The following is a 14,966-nucleotide window of genomic DNA, read 5'->3' on the forward strand; positions in this document are numbered from 1 at the left end:
AAATAAAAAAAAAAATCAAAGGTGTATGGGCATTTGTCTACTTTTACTGATACTTTTGAGTAAGTCTATCCTAAGACGATACTTTAGGAGTAACCTTGGTGGAGGTTTCAGTCATTTTACAATGCCATTAACATGGCATGTCCCCAAATACTTTGAAATGAAATACAATTCTTAAACAGAATAATTTAAATGTTATTTCTCCTTGGTTTGTACACTTTGACCCAAAGTTTTTAGGGAGGCAGGCAAAAGAATGTACAGTTTAGGTACCTACACTGGGATCTACTTTCAGAAACACTCTCGGTAGTTGGTGGTGGCACACACCTTTAATCTCAGCACTCAGGAAGCAGAGGCAGGTGGATTTCTGAGTTCAAGACCAACTTGGTCTACAGAGTTCCAGAACAGCCAGAGTTACTCAGAAAAACCCTGTCTCAAAAACAACAACACCAAAAAAGAAATACACACTCTCTTTGGTAATCATAACAAGAGGAAAAACATAGTTAAAACAGTTAACAAAGGATTGGGAGTGTCAGCTTGGTGCTAGGAAGCTGCCTAGTAGCATCATAAATCCTGGAAATTTGATCCTACATCGTGGCAAAAATTAAGTAAAAATAAAGTTACAGGTCAGAAACTCAACATTATAAATTCTTATTTTTCATTAAACGTAGTAGTCAAACCTGGCTTGTTTTACAGAATTATAATCTACCAGAATTATAATCTACTGCTTTTATTCTGTTTGTTCACTTATTTATTTATAAGGCAGGGCAATTTGTTTATATTTACTTATTTGCTTAGTTTTTTTGAGGCAGGGTTTCTCTGTGTAGTGGAACTCATACTATAGACCAGGATGGCCTCAAACTCAGAAATCCACCTTCTCTGCCTCTAGAGTGCTGGGATTAAAGGTGTGCACCACCACTGTCCATCTATTTATTTATTTTTAAGACCAGGTTTTTCTAGCCCTAGCTGTTCTGGAACTCAGTTCTGCCCGCCATTGGTATCAAAGCACAATGGGTTTATCTAATGGGACTGTTCGAAGGAGTCAAGCATCAGTGTGACCTTCTGTATCATCCAACTTGGTGGTGAAATAAACCAAAAAGACTTCTTTGAAGGTGTGATACTTACCCTCTCCCACCTTCACCTGAAAGGAAGCTGATCCTGTTCGTATAGTGTGGCCTACTCCTGTCTGCAGATATACATGCAGACAAAACACTCATATGCATACAAATAAAATTTTAAAAAGAAAGGGTAAGTAGAGCTAGAGTTACCTATCCTAATGGCGCACACCTATAATCCCAGCACTAAGGAGGCAGTGGCAGATGGAGCTCTGAGTTGGAGAACAGCCTGGGTTACATAGTGAAAGAAAGACCTCTGTGTGTGTGTGGGTGTATGGGTCAGTGAATAAGAGCACTAACTGCGTTTCCAGAGGTTCTGAGTTCAATTCCCAGCAACCACATAGTTACTGGCTCACAACCATCTACAATGAGACCTGCTGCCCTCCTCTGGCCTGTACTGCAAGCGAACATGCAGGCAGAACACTGTATACATAATAAATTTAAAAAAAAAATCATATTGTTTTTCCTGAAGGCCCAAGTTCAGTTCACTTCTGGATTGGATTTGAGGCCTGCTCTCCAGGAAAGCTGTGTCTTGTACTATATACATCTAGTCAAGAGTCTATGCCCAGGGAAAACATGGGTCCCAGGGGAGAATGTACATGCTGCCAATTTGCCTTCTAAATGTATCTATACCCATAAGTTACAATGCTTTCTCAAGGTTGGTAAGAGAAGCTTCTTTCTGCAGTGGGCAGCAATTGATGTAGAGATTTGCAAGTGGTCAAAGTGCTGAAAACAAGTGAATGTTGAATGCGCAGCCCTAAACTGTCCATCTGGATCCTGCGCCCTCCCCCCCAACATACCCCTGGCTAGAAGGAAAGTTGTGAAATGTTGCATATGATCAAGCCAATCAATACGTCAGCATGAATGAGAGAAGGGTTCATCCTATCCAATAATAGCTGAGGAATAACTGGCAAGTGATGGCTGCTGGGGGAGAAGTAAATTTTCTTTGGGGGCACAACTATTGATGCCTATCTTCTGGTAGATGGCCCCATGTCCATTTAGGCACACTAACTGGACTCAAAAGTTATAAGAAAAGCAAGAGGACAGGAATGTGGGAGGGAGAAATGTTGGAGGCATCTGGGGAAAGTAGGAGAGATATGGGCTAAACATCACCCAGATACACTGCATAAATTATTATGCACAAAATTATTAAATTTAAATGTGGGGAGTGCAGGACTTTGGATGTGTGTACTACTCCAGGGCTGAGATGGGTTGCAACAGATTCCAGAAGCATACTGATCGGCAAATATGGAATCAGAGTCCATAAAATTCTGTATATTATTTAGCAGATGCTTTGTGAACACTTAGGGAAGAAAAGGGAATCAACATGAGTCAATTATGAATAGTCATGGTAAACCAACTTCATTTCCTGTTTTGATAGGGTTGCCGCAGCAACAACAGAGTGCTGGTCACAACTTCTGGAGAACTCAAGCGACTTGACATGTACTTCCCCCATTTGAGAGACTTCATGCAAAGTGTGGTGGAGGAAAAAGTTCCTGCTCTTGAGAAGCTATGAATTTACTAAGGAATGGAGACAACAACACAAAGAGAATCTGGGCAGATTAGTTCCCAATAAGGATATTAGAGAAAGGATGAAAAACTGGATCTAAGATCCAGGTATGGTGGTGCATGTCTTTAATCCCAGCATCCAGGAGGCAGAGGCAGTAACAGACAGATGGGTCTACATAAAGAGTGTAAAAGCCAACCACAGCTATACAATGAGATCCTGTCTAAAAGGCAGGCCGGCTGGCCCTAAAGAAATCATAACCTCAAAAGCAGGGGTACAAGCAAGAAAAACTATGGGACCACCCACTTCACCCAGCACTATTCCTTCCCAGAACCATGTCCACCAAACAACTCCCAATTTCTGTCTCAGAAACTATGCAAACCCATGCCTAGCAGACTATTCATGTTCTGAAGCTCAAAGTGAGTGCAACACTTTCTGCAACAGTGTGGTTGCAGAAAGAAAAAAGAGGGCTACAGTAGGGTGCTGGCACAGAATTCTCAGAAGCCTAAGAATTTTCTAATTGAGCCTGACCTTCGAAGGTCATTAAGACAATACATATTCCATTTAATATTTCTTAACTGGATTTTTTATAGCATGTGGAAAACTTCTGGTGACACAACTTGAATCAGTAAAGATGATAGCCAGTTAAGGGCAGTAAGAAATTAATAAACGATAAATAACAGACTAAGAACCCCTTGTCCAACTCTGAAGTGTTTACCCAGACAGACAGACCAGGAGAGGAAGACAATGATTATTTCAGAAGTCAGAGAAAGAAGGAACTCAAAGCTGAGGTGGAGCAGGCTAAGACCCAGAGGACATTTTCTCAGTCTACAGAGAGATGAGGTGAGTCCTGTAAGGAAATGAAAGGAAGGCAGGAGTGAGTAGAAAGAAAACAGGGGCTTAAGGTGGGGGAGAGCACAGGGAAATGCTATCAAGGGATTATGAAGTGGGCAAATTAACATTGGAGACTAGTAGGGTGAAAGAGAAAACGCCCCATGGCAAAAGAGACGGATGGAACGTATCCAAAGCTGGGCGGTGGTGGTGCATACCTTTAGTCCCAACACTCGGGGGACAGAGACAGGTGGATCTCTATGAGTTCAAGACCAGCCTGATCCACGAGAGCTAGTTCCAGGATGGCCTCCAAAGCCACAGAGAAACTCTGTCTCAAAAAACCAAAAAGAAAGAAAGAAACATATGCAAAGACACAAAGGCACTGGAGTACTTGGACACATCATCTTCACAACTTGGCTCATATCCCCACCCACCCATCCAAGATGCCCCAAACAAGGAGACTAGATCAAGTCCTTTCCAAGGCCCAAGGGTATCTTTTCTTTTCTTTTTTTTAAAAATTTATTGAGGCAGGGTTTCTTTGTGTAGCCTTGGTTGTTCTGGGACTTGCCCTGTAGACCAAGCTGGCCTTGAACTCACCAAGATCCACCTGCCTCTGCTTCCTGAGTGCCATCATTTGGATAGCCCAAGTTTACTTCAGATGTAGTATTGAAACTGTCCCAAAAGCTTGAGGACAAAAATGAAAAAGTTTACATAGGAGAAACCAAGGAGATATTAGCCTTTACCAGGTGGTCACAAGGAAACATGTACCTTCCAATATGACAGAATAAGGGCTCTGCTTTCTAATATTCTCGTGTAATATGTTTTCACGTCTACAATCTCAAACAAAAATGAGAGAAATTAAAAATAAAGAGTGTGGGGCCCTCAGAGTGAGACCTGAGGATTCCCTCAGCCTAAAGAGCAACTATGAAGCAAAGTTTATGTAGATGTAATTTAAGGAGAGGACCAGTTCCATCCCTTACAAACAGAAGGCAGAATTGAACACATGGTTCTACATTTAGAGTCAAGGACAGGAGTAATGGGCTTGCAAAATCTTCCACAGATATTGAAGAATGCCACTGAAGCCAGAGATGTCCCTGAATGGAGGCCTGAAGCGGCCACTAAATGAAGCTGTGAAAGTTAAGCCTGGATTTTGTTGGAGTCCCCAAGATGCTGCAAATGACAATGCCATAGGATGTCTGCTGTGGAAAGCTGCAGACAGAGAATGGAACCAGTCCAAAAGAGAGAAGTGTGCTGCAGTCTACAAAGCTGGGAGAAGCTAGAGATCTGAAGAGCCATTTAAGTTTTCTTCTTTTTTTTTTTTCTTTCTTTTTTTTTTTTTTTTGACATCAGACATATAAAAGATTTGGAGTTTGCCCTACTGGATTTCAGGTCTTGCTTTGGGGTTCAGTATTTCCTCAATAATCTCTCTTTCATCCACTTAGAAAGGTAATTCTATGCCACTCTGTTCTAAGTATGAAATTGGCCTTTTGCTTTTACAGGGGGTTATAGTTAGAAGATTGTCTTGAGTGTCAAAGAGTCTTTGAACTTTGAAACGGTATTGAGATTGTGAAAGTCTATGGGGACCTTTGAAGTTGGACTGAATGCATTTTGTATTTACATATGGCCATGAGCCTCTGGGCCAGGGAGTGGGATGTGGTGCTTTGAGTGAGAATTGTCCCCACAGCCTCATATTTGAATGTGTGTTTCCCTTTTGGAACTGTTTGTGAAGGACCAGGTGTGTCACTGGAGATGGGCTTTGATATTTCAAAAACCCATGCCAGACTCAGTATCTCTGCCTCTAACTTTTAGATCAAATGCAAGTAAGCTCTTTTTGCTAGGTGGTGGTGCATGCCTTTAATTCTAGCACTCCAGTGGCAGAAGCAGGCAGATCTCTACAAGTTTGAGGCAAGTCTGGTCTACAGAGCGAGCTCCAAGACAGCCAGGGCTTTGCAGAGAAACCCTGTCTCAGGGAGTGTGGGCTGGGGAATGGGAGTGGGGAGTAGGTGGGAGGAAGCAAGCTCTCAACCACTGTTTGGGTAAACTATATAAAATAAGCTAGCATTTAAATCTGACTAGTTCAATGGAATAAAAAAAATAACCATTACAACATAGGTTGTGTAAGAAAAAATTTAAAATAAGGATAAGAGTTTTTGAGGACCTAAAACATAAGAAACTTTTCAGATTTCTGCTTTTTAGCTATAATAAGGGAATAGGGACTAATTTACTCTTCTGATTTAACCAATTTAAAGCTGGGAATGGCATGCCTTTAATCCTGGAATTTGGGAGGCAGAGGCAGGTGGATTTCTGTGAGTTTGAGGCCAGCCTGGTCTACATAGTAGTTCCAGGACAGCCAAGACTATGTAGAGAGACCCTGTCCCCAAATAAATACATAATTAAAAAGAAAAGATATTAACCTAAAGTTTGGTAGTTGAACACAAAAACACTAAACACACAATAAGCACAAAACACTTAAAAATTTGTGTGAGTGTACTAGTAGAGGCTAGAGAACAACTGTGTGAAGTGGTGTTTTCCTTCAACCTCACTAGCACAAAACAAGCTTTCTAACACTGAACAGGCTTCACCACATTCAGCAAGACGATTGAAACCTACGACTGATCTAGTTTGCTGCCTGTACAATTTTTAGCCTGCAAGAGGAAAAAAAAATCTAAATGGAACCTAGAAGTTCCCCTGAGCTGAAAACAGAATCGGTGGCTTGGAGAGTACAAATCTGTCAGAATTGTTGGGCAGAAAGAGAATATCAGAAACACAAGAGAGGTGGAGATCTGTATGGTGTCACTTTTTGTAATATAAGTTCTATTGCCAAATGTGTGGTGCTAGTTTAAGTTTACTGAAAGTGTGAGTATGTGTGTGTGTTCCTTATCCTAATCTCTAGCATATTTATTTCAAGTGTCTTCCAAAATTCTACTCCTTGGGGCAGGCTGGGCCCCTGACTCTCTTAAGGAGGGTAAGGAAAACAGCCCCTTCTCGAAATTATGCAAACAGTAAACAACTGCTGAGAGACTTCCCTGAGCTGCTAATAAGCTGAAGAGAGAACTCCAGGGATACAGCTTTCCCATTTGGTCATTCACGCTGGGAAGGGTTTTTCAGTGATAGAGCTGTTTTTGAGTCACACACAGGCTTGTAAGTAACCCCAAAAACTCACTCATTCATCAAGTTAAAGTTGGGAAGGATTGTTTCTTTGGCTTGATGCCCTGTTTGGGGTGAACAGGTATCTCCCTAAGAAAGCCAAACAAATATAAAGTTAACTTACTAAAATTCCTTTTTTAAAAAAACAAAGCCCAGCATTGGTGGCGCATGCTTTTAATCCCAGCACTAGGGAGGCAGAGGCAGGCGGCTCTCTGTGAGTTTGAGGCCAGCCTGGTCTACAGAGTGAGTTCCAGGACAACCTCCAAAGCAATACAGAGAAACCCTGTCTCAAAAAAACCCAACCAACCAACCAGCCAAACAAACAAACAAACAAAGAAACAGGGCTTCTCTGTGGCCCCAGCTGGCCTTAAACTCACAGATCAACCTACCTCTGCCACCTGGTGCTGGGATTAAAGGCGTGTACCACCACTGCCTGGCCTGAAAGTAAGTTTTAGGAACACTTCTTACTTAGTAACAGCTACAATTTGCCAAGTGCTTCTTAAATGGAAAGCACTGCTCTGTTAGTATGTGTAGAAGGTGGTATTACAATGGTGGATTAAATATTTTAACAGCCAAAGAAGAAGGTATTTTAGAAGGAGCCATAGGCATTCAAACACAGAGGGTTGAGTACATACAAGGGCTGCATAGGACAATGTGGCTAGAGTTCACATATCCTGGGGTAGAGCAAAAGGTAACATCAGAATGACAGGGTAAAAGAATCATACTTTAATGTCTGACATTGAGGGGAGCTCAGTCAGAAATATAGACATAGAGATGACAGGAGGCTAAAGCAGAACTAGGAACATCAACAAAAAGACCACAGCCACTATTTTCAAAGGACTCACCACATCCATCCCCACTCTAAAATGATAGTAGTTGTTAGACTTCCTTCCCACTTGTTGTTTGAGGACTAACAAAAGAGTACGTTATGCTGAAGGGTTATATTCCTCCTTTGAGCCAGGATCTCTGCACAGTTCAGGCTTGTCTAAAACTCACTATGTAGCCCAGGTTGCCCTCAAACTTACAGTGATCCTCCTGCCTCTGCCTTCCAAGTACAATGTGCACCACTATGTCCAGATAAAATTATTTTTTTCTTAATAGTAAAATGGTATTCTATTTAATCCTAACATTACAAAAATAATGTTTCAGTGTATCCAATTTTTTCTGTAATCTAATATTCAGAGGGAGGGCTTACAAGTTTTACCAACAACAGTAGCAAAATTATAGTTACAATGTAGCAACAAAATAATTTTATGGTGGGGTGGGTCATCACAGCATGAGGAACTGTGTTAAAGGGTAGCAGCTCTAGGATGGTTGAGAACCACTGGCCTAAGGGATCCACAAAAGAAAAAAGACAAAGAAAAACAACTCTTTTTGTTTGGTTGGTTTTTTGTTTTTTTGAGACAGGGTTTCTCTGTGGCTTTGGAGGCTGTCCTGGAACTAGCTCTTATAGTCCAGGGTGGTCTCGAACTCACAGAGATCCACTTGCCTCTGCCTCCTGAGTGCTGGGACTAAAGGTGTGCACCACCGTCAACTGGCTCGAAAAAGAACTGTTGTTACAAGGGCAATTTACAGGCTCAGTGGAAATGGTATCGGTCAGGGGATTAGTAAAAATGTTGATATTCAAGACACAGGAATACCAGTTTTAGGATTTTGAAGAAATTACACTGCAAAACTTCCTCAAATACTTTCTGTCTTATTTAGCCCATACTCCGGCTGGACTTGAACCTGTGGTAATCCTCCTGCTGCAGCTTCCTGAGTAATGGGTAGGAGCAAACACCTTGTCTGGTCTGACATTCTTATTAATCATCTCCAACTGTGTTAAACAATATGGATAGACTAGTGAAAACACAGCTTATGACCTCATAACTACATAGGGGAGATATAAGGACATAGGTATTAACACACACCAATATATTAATATATGATTGTATTATGATAAAATTACCACAAATACAGAGAAACCAACAAATAATTAGTGCTATTAAAATGACTAGAGAACCTAGTTTAAATTGGGAATTCACAGAAGGTTCTGTCTTTTTGCAAAGTGAGAGAGGCCTTTAAACAGAGACCTGAAGGACTAGTGAGGAGTAGGAGTTAATCTGTTTGGAGAATGGCAAAGTAGGAGAATGTTCTACTAGCAGGACCCGTAAGGCCACCACTTGAGAGTGCACTGACCCTATACAAAGCATTACAAGAAACTAAAGTTGGGAGTGGGAGAGGTGGTCTTCCCCAGGGAAGAGCACACCTATTAATTGCTTGTCCAGTGGTAAAATCAGCCCTGAAAACATACATAAGTGGAGAATAAAAGCATCACATTGATGTACTTAAAAATCAGATTTACATATATTGTGTGTATAATAAGTGTTTTCTTGCATATATGTCTGTGTACCATGTGTGTCTGGTGCCCGTCAAGGTCAGAAAAAGGTGTTGGAGTCCCTGGTATTGAAGTTGACAGTTGGGGACCACCAAGTAGGTGCCAGGAATCAAACTCAGATTCTCTACAAACATACTAAGTGCTCTTAACCACTGTGCAGAGGCAAGCCAGCCTGGTCAACATAGTTAGTTCCAAAACAGCCAAAGCTGGAGATTCTATCTCAAAAAACAAGCAACCCCCTCAAACAAAACAAAACAAACAGAATAAAGAATTTGGGCTGGAGAGATGGCTTGTATATATTGTTCTTCTAGAAGACCCAAGTTCAGTTCCCAGAAACCATGTTGGACAACTTCACAACCACCTGTCACTCCAGTTCCAGGGGATCTGATACCTTTTTCTAGCCTCCATAGGAACCCCTCCCCAAACATGTAACTTCAAAATAAGAGAATAACCAAATTATTTAAAAAGAAATTTTGTAACACATAGGAAAATATGATAAATGTGTACTAAAACCACACATCCCCTAGAATAGAGTAGTTGCAACAAGTGGTGATGAGGACACGCTAAGTTTGTAGTCTTCTTACACTACAAGCAGGATTACAAACGGTGCAACCACTATGGAAAATAGCTAGCTGTTTCTAACAACCATCTATAATGAAACCTGGTGTTCTCTTCTGGCATGCAAGCATACATGCAGGTAGAACACTGTGTACATAATACATTAATAAATAAATAAATCTTTTAAAAAACTGTTTATAGGAGCTGTAAGAGACCCAAAGTGAGAACAACTCAAATGTCCATCTAAGTTCAGAAGTTAAGAGCATCACTCTTGCAGAGGACTTGAGTTTTGTTCAGTTCCCGGCACCTACAATCAGGTTGCGATTCTACCAAGCGATCTGACACCTCTAACCTCTATGTAACAAACAAAACAAAAATACATACATACAATTTGTCTGTTTTCTAAAGAAAGAGACAGAAGTTATGGAGTTGGATGGGTAGGATGGTGGGGAAGATCTTGGAAGAGATACGGGAAGGAAAACCATGATCAGAATATATTATGTAAAAAATACTTTAAACATTTTAAAACAAAATGGTGTGGAGGCACACACCTGCTAACACCAGCACTTGAGAGGATCACAGGTTCAAGGAGAACACAAGCTATATAGCAAGACTTTCCCTTTCTCCTGAGAGGTACAAAGGCAAAAGGGTTCTTTGAGTTTGAGTTCAGCCTAGTCTACGTAGTGAGTTCCAAGAACGCCAGGGATACACAGAGAGTCTCTGACTCACACATGCACACACACCTACCTTCCCCTCTCTGTTTTTTCAAGACAGGAATTCTCTGTGTAGCTCTGGCTGTCCTAGAACTAGCTCTATAGATCATGTCAGTCTCCAACTCATAGAGATCCGCCTGCCTCTGTCTCCAGAGTGTGCCACTCAGCATACAAAATTACAAGATTAACTTAAAAAAAAAATCAATAGCCCTCCTATATACAAATAATAGCAGGGCTAAGAAAGAAATCAGAGAAACATCACCCTTTACAATAGCCACAAATATAAAATATCTTGGGGTAACTCTAACCAAACAAGTGAAAGACCTGTATTAAGTCCCTAAAGAAAGAAACTGAAGAAGATATCAGAAAACTGAAAGATCTCCCATGCTCTTGAATAGGTAGGATCAACATAATAAAAATCGGCAATCTTACAAAAAGCAATCTACAAATTCAATTCAATCCTCGTCAAAATCCCAGCACAATTCTTCACAGAACTTGAAATAACAATATTCAACTTCATATGGAAAAACAAAAAATCCATAATAGCTAAAACAATCCTGTACAATAAAGGAATTTCTGGAGGCATCACCAGTCCTGACTTCAAGCTCTACTATACAGCTACAGTAATAAAAACAGTTTGGTAGCTGGGCGGTGGTGGTGCACGCCTTTAATCCCAGAACTTGGGAGATAGAGGCAGGCAGATCTCTGTGAGTTTGAGACCAGCCTGGTCTACAAGAGCTAGTTCCAGGACAGCCTCCAAGGCCACTGAGAAACCCTGCCTCGAAAAAACAAAAACAAACAAACAAAAAAAACACAACACACACACACACACACACACACACACACACACACACACACACACACACACACACACAAACAAAAAAAAAAAACCCAGCTTGGTTATGGCATAGAAACAGATAAGTGGATCAATAGAATCGAACCGAAGGCCCTAATATCAATCTACACACCCATGAACACCTGATTTTTGACAAAAAAGCTAAAATTGTAAGACGGAAAAAAGAAAGCATGTTCGACAAATGATGCTAACATAACTGGATGTCAACATGTAGAAGAAAGCAAATAGATCCATATCTGATGAGGGATGTCCTTCAGAATGCTGTGGATGTTTCTCTTATAGGTTGATGAATAAAGCTGTTTCAGCCAATGGACAGGCAGGATGTAGCCAGGCAGATAGGCAGGGCTACCAGACTAGGAGAATGCTGTTGGGAGAAGGAAGGCAGAGAGTGGGTTGAGAAATGTCATGTAGCAACCAGGAAGGTAGGACACTTGGGCATTCTATGGTAAGATAAGGCCATGTGGAAATACATAAATAGTTATGGGTTAATAATTAAGAGAGAGAGCTAGCCAGTTAGAAGCCTAAGGCATTGGCCAAACAGTTTATAATTAATATAAGCCTCTGTGTGTTTATTTAGGACTAAATGGCAATGGGACCAGGCAGGACAGAAACTTCTGTCTACACATATCTATTGCCTTGCACAAAACTCAAGTCCAAATGGATCAAAGGCCTCAACATAAAACCAACCACACTGAACCTCATAGAAGAGAAAGTGGGACATGGCCTTGAATGCATTGGCACAGGAGATCACTTCCTAAATATAACACCAGTAGCACAGACACTGAGAACAACAACCAATATATGGGGGCTCCTGAAACTGAGAACCTTCCACAAAGCAAACAAGACATTAAATGGCAGCCTACAGAATTCGAAAAGATCTTTATCAACCTCACATCTGGCAGGACTGTTCTCCAAAATATACAAATAACACAAGAAACTAGACATCAAAAGACCAAATAAACCAACTGAAAAATGGGGTACAGAGCTAATCAGAGAACTCTGAATAGAGGAATCTCAAATGGACAAAAGACATCTAAGGAAATGCTCAACATCCTTAATCATCAGGGAAATGCAAATCAAAATGACTCTGAGATACCATCTTATACCTGTCAGAATGGCATCAAAAATACTGAGGGCAGGTTATGTTGGAGAGGTTGTAGAGTAACTCTTCTGTTGCTGGTGGGAATGCAAACTTGTACAGCCATTTTGGAAATCAGTATGGCAATTTCTAAGAAAATCGGGAATCAATCTACCTCAAGATCCAGCTATGCCACTCTTGGGCATTTACCCAAAGGATGCTCAATCATACCACAAGGACATTTGTTCAACAATGTTCACAGCAGCATTATTTGTAATAGCCAGAACCTGGAAACAACCTAGATGCCCCTCAACCAAAACATGGATCAGGAAAATGTGGTACATTTACACAATGGAGTATTACTCATAGGTAAAAAATGATGACCTCATGAAATGTTCAGGCAAATGGATGGAACTTAAAAAAACATCCTGAGTGAGGTAACCCAGACTCAGAAAGAAAAACACGGTGTGTATTCACTCGTAAGTGGACATTAGATGCAAAGCAAAGTATAACCAGACTATAATCCACAGCTCCAGAGAAGCTAGGTAACAAGGAGGACCCTAAGAGGGACATATAGATCACCCCGAGAAGGGAAATTAGATGAGATCTACAAGGTAAACTGGAGGTGGTAAGGTGGTAAAGGGGAGGGCGGATGAGAACAGGAGGGAATGAGACGGCCGAGGCGGGGAGGGATGTAGTGGAAGAGCAATGAAAGAGTTATCTTAATAGAGAGAGCTACTATGGACTTAGAATGACCCCAGCTAAGACTCTTAGCAATAGTGGAGAGAATGCCCATACTGGCCTACCTCTGCAATCAGATTGGTGAATACCCCAATTATAATCATAGCGTCCTCATCCAGTTTTTGATGGAACCAGAAGCAGAGACCCACAGCCAAGAACCAGACCAAACTCTGGGAATCCAGTCGATGAGAAGGAGGAGGGAATTAATGAACAAAGAAGGTCAAGATCACGATGGAGAAATCTACATAGACAGCTGAACCAAGCTCGGAGAAACTCATGAACTCTGAGGACTCCAGGGGACTGAACTAGGTCTTTCGTATGTGGAAGACAGTTGTGAAGCTTGGACTAGCTGAGGGACCCCTGGCAATAGGACCACAATACAAACCTGACATGAGTTAGCTTGTTGAAACCCACTTCCTATGGTGGGATGTCGTGCCTAGCCTTAATGCATGGGAGAGGGGCTGGACCCTGCCCCTACTTACTGTGCCAGAATATAATGCCTCCTCAGGAGCCCTTACCCATGAAGAGGAGTGGACTGTGGGTGGGTTGGGATTGGAGGAGGCGGGGTAGGGAGAACTGTGGTTGAAATGTAAAATGAAATTTTTATAAAAAATGGCAAAAAGTGTGTGCCACCACTGTTTGAGACCATATCTCAAAAACAAACAAAAATGAATGAATACATTAGGAAAGAAAAGTGGAGTGGGAAGATTGAGAGTAACAATCTGTGGTATATCCATCCAATGGAACAGACTGAGACATGAAACAATAAAATGGTATGTATTTTCTTTTCCATATGAAATGAAAAATCCATATGAGCTCTAGAAAAGCTGTAGGTAACCTCTGACAAAAAGCTGGTCTATGGTTGCTGGAGGCATACACTGTGAAGGAGCAAGAGAATCTTTTGTAGTGATATAAATGTTCTGTGACTTCACTGTGTGGTGGTGATTACACAAGTACATACAGGTGTCAAGATTTAACTACATAAAGAAGCATTTCAGCTGGGCATGGTAGCATACATCCTTAATCCTTGCACTTGGGAGGCAGAGGCAGGCAGTTCTCTGTGAGCTTGAGGCCAGTCAGGTTTACAGTGAGTTACAGGACATCCAGAGCTTCATAGACCCTGCCTTCAAAAGTAAAAAAAATCATTTTACTCCCCTGCCCTCACTTTTTGTTGGAGCTGAGACTTGAATTCAGGACCTCATACACTCTTAAGCACAAGCCATACCCTAAGCTACACTTCCCTCTTTCCTCCCTATTCCAAAAGTTGCAATTTACTGCATAAAAATTATACTTCAAAGGGGATATTTAAAAGACTGAGGAGACTGAGGAGCTCAGTTGCTGTGGTAGTTTGAAAGTAATTGGCCCTCATAAACTCACAAGGAGTGGCACTATTAGGAGGTGTGATTTTGTTGGAGTAGGTGTAGCCTTGTTGGAGAAAGTGTCACTGTGGGGGCAGGCTTTGAGGCTTCCTATGTTAAAGATACCACCCAGTGTCACAGTCCACTTCCTATTGCCTTCTAATCAAGATGTAGCCAGCACCATGTCTACTTGTACACTGCCATGCTCTCTGCCATGATGATAACAGACTAAACCTCTGAAACTATAATCTATCACCTCAATTAAATGTTTTCCTGTATAAGAGCTGATGAGATCATGGTGTCTCTTCACAGCAATAGAAACCCTAAGATGGTCAGTAAAGTGCATGCCACACAAACATGGGAACCTGAGTTTAGATTGATTCCTAGCACACATGAGAATCCAGGCACAGTGGTGTTTGCTCTTGGGAAGGTGGAGACAAGCAGGTTTTTGGGAATGGCAAGGCCAGCCATTCTAATCCAACAGTCAAGCCCCAGGTTTCAGAAAGAAATCCCCCCCCCTCTCTCTCTCGGTTTTTCGAGACAGGGTTTCTCTGTGTAGCTTTGGAGTCTATCCTGGCACTCGCTCTGGAGACCAGGCTGGCCTCAAACTCAAAGAGATCCGCTTGCCTCTGCCTCCCGAGTGCTGGGATTAAAGGCATGCACCACCAACGCCCTGCATAAGAAATCCTGT

At 41.6% G+C, this 14,966-nt stretch overlaps 1 protein-coding gene across 3 annotated transcripts in view; it reads right to left on the bottom strand.

Moving 5' to 3' along the window:
* Mapk1 (mitogen-activated protein kinase 1) overlaps positions 1-14,966 on the bottom strand; it is a 66,765-nt gene that overhangs the window by 28,080 nt on the left and 23,719 nt on the right. The gene's annotated exons all lie outside the window — the stretch shown is intronic.

This window comes from Cricetulus griseus, chromosome 4, assembly GCF_003668045.3.
Source record: "Cricetulus griseus strain 17A/GY chromosome 4, alternate assembly CriGri-PICRH-1.0, whole genome shotgun sequence".
In the NCBI taxonomy this organism is placed as follows: Eukaryota; Metazoa; Chordata; class Mammalia; order Rodentia; family Cricetidae; genus Cricetulus; species Cricetulus griseus.